Below are 2767 nucleotides of genomic sequence, written 5' to 3'. Positions count from 1 at the left end.
GGAGAAAATAGAACTGGCTTATTGTGAGCTTCTCCACAGACAAAAACCTATAACACCCTAATGGTAGCTAGGAAACTACCCGATTAATTCTTTAAAGCAGATAAAAGTGAATCCAGCTGCCACTTGCAGAAAGATCTCACGTGACCAAGTTAATTGGCAATAAAAAGGCAAAATTCAATTCAGACAGACAGAAAGAGATATGAAGAAAAAGGTGTTTCTCATGTCACAGGAACTGACCTGGTCAACTTGAGCTCCTTGGGCTATTACGAGCACTCAGAAGTGTTAATTCAGCGTTCAGAAGCAGCCAAGGTGAGAAATGGAGTGCTTGCACCTGTGTTAGGAAAGGAACAGGACACAAAACAATATGTGCAGTGACAGCCTGTCCTTTATCATGAACCTGTGCTGTGTGGCTCTATTATTATTGAAGCAATTACTGCAGAGAAGGTTCCAGAAGGGGAACACGAACAAAGACCTGAACACATCCAGCCAGCTCGGGCCCTCCAGCGTGGGAAAGGCAGCAGTGCAGAAGGACATAAAAAAGGGCTAAAAATTAAACACGGGGAAAAAAACCTCCTAAATACTCAAACCCAGCCACACAAGTATGTAAATTATTATTTTAAGAAGTTAGATTGCCAGTTTAGACTTTAAAAGCTGACCATCTCTTACTTCATCACTGATTACTTAAGCAGGTACCACACTGATGCTTTGAAAGGAGCCACCTCCAAAAAAAAACATGGCATTGCAGTTTTTCCATGTGAGGAGTTCCAAATGCACCCCTCTTGATGTCACAGGATACTCCTGAAGTGCATTTTTAAAAAGTGAGGAGTGAAATGGGGCACACAAACAAACCACAGTACCAGAGGAAGGTCTCTGTTCCACACTGTGAAGTTTCAGGGGCAGCATAAGAAAAATCACATTATTTTAAAGGCAGCCTAAGCAGTGGCAAGAGGGTGTCCTGTCATGGAAGCTCCTTGGGCTGGCACGGTGTCCTCCTTTCAAAGCTTCAAATTTGTACTAGATTTTCTACCCTGCTTCTGCTGGTGACCAATCCTCCCTTGCAGGCTTGCTGCAAAGGAAAATCTTTACTTAAAATGATGGAAACCCAGCCTGAAAAGGAAAAGTCTGAGTGTGCAGGAGCTGCCACATCCTTCTGGCACCCTCTGCTGGCACCAAGGCTGGAGAAGCTGGCTGCCAGGAAAAAGGGAATAAATTATCTGGACTGGAGGTGTTCTGAACTGAAGATGTACAGGACAACAGGCTGACAGGCAGTCTGATAAATACTGTATCTAAAAAGCCCACAAATTTGGCTTAGAAACATCACTACAGCTGCAAAACCGCTGCTATCCTATTTTGCCAGGATAGGTCTCACAAGTCATACAGGTGGAAAAAATTCTCCATTTTGCTCTTTTGTCCTTACACTCACAACCTTCAGCCCTGATGGCCAAGACATTTTTTAAGCAGTTGGGCTGGTACATTTCCTGCCCATCAGCCAGGACTGTGGTCTGGAATTAATTTTTAAAGCAGGCTTTAAATCTTCTGATTTCTTTTAAGATAGTTAAGACAAATTGGTATGTGAGATGCTGGGCGTAGTGATAAACAAATACTTCTAGGTTGGAATGTATTTTCCAGACCTTTTGTGGAAAAATTTAATTTACTAAGAAGATCCAGTTATTCAAAGGACAGAAGTTAATGTTAAAACAATTCAAAAAGAGTTTATTTTAAAAAACCAAATTATTTCTGGTTGTTTTTTGGTTTTTTTTTTTTTCTGGTTATTTAGGATACCCATTGCTTGTTATCCCAAAGGTTTAGTGACAGAAAGAAAGGAGAGAAGTTATCTCCAAATAGTAACTTCCCTGAGGAAAGGTAATTTCCAAAGAACAATTTGCATACTCACCTACATTTTGCTATTTCCATTTAACTTTTTCATACCTTTGGAATGAAAGGCTCCTAGAGTCACAAAATGAGGATGGTTTGGGTTAGAAATAACCTTCAAGTCCATCCAGTCCCACCCCTGCCATGGCAGGGACACCTTCCAGTGTCCCAGGCTGCTCAAAGCCCTGTCCAGCCTGGCCTTGGACACTGCAGGGATGCAGGGGCAGCCCCAGCTGCTCTGGGCACCCTGGGACCCTTAAGACCCTTAAGATCATCAAACCCAGCTGTAAACCTAACTGTGACAAAACCAGAGATGCAACAGATAGGCACCTGAATGTGTTTACACATTCACTTCCAGGAAACCACAATAGCTCTGTTCTAGTGGTTTTTAGATCAGTGATGCAAAGACTCGGAGAAACGCTGGACTCTGTATTCCCACCTGGAATCCTGTGTTCACCTCTCTGGCACCCAAAATAAGACCTGGACCTGTTGGAATGAGTCCAGAGGAGGCCAGGCAGCTGCTGCCAGGGCTGGAGCCCCTGTGCTCTGGAGGCAGCCTGGGAGAGCTGGGGCTGCTCCCCTGCACAAGTATTCAGGCTCCAGGGAGAGCTGAGAGCCCCTGGCAGGGCCTAAAGGGGCTCCAGGAGAGCTGCCCAGGGACTGGGGACAAGGCCTGCAGGGCCAGCAGCCAGGCAATGGCTTGCCAGTGCCAGAGGGCAGGCCCAGCTGGGATATTGGCAAGGAATTGCTGGCTGGGAGGGTGGGCAGGCCCTGGCACAGGGTGCCCAGAGCAGCTGGGGCTGCCCCTGCATCCCTGCAGTGGCCAAGGCCAGGCTGGACAGGCTTGCAGCAGCCTGGGACAGTGGAATTTGTCCCTATCCATGGGAGGGGGTGG

The sequence above is a fragment of the Cyanistes caeruleus genome, chromosome Z (assembly GCF_971803275.1).
Source record: "Cyanistes caeruleus chromosome Z, bCyaCae1.hap1.1, whole genome shotgun sequence".
NCBI lineage: Eukaryota > Metazoa > Chordata > Aves > Passeriformes > Paridae > Cyanistes > Cyanistes caeruleus.
Note: the sequence above shows the minus strand (reverse complement) of the source record.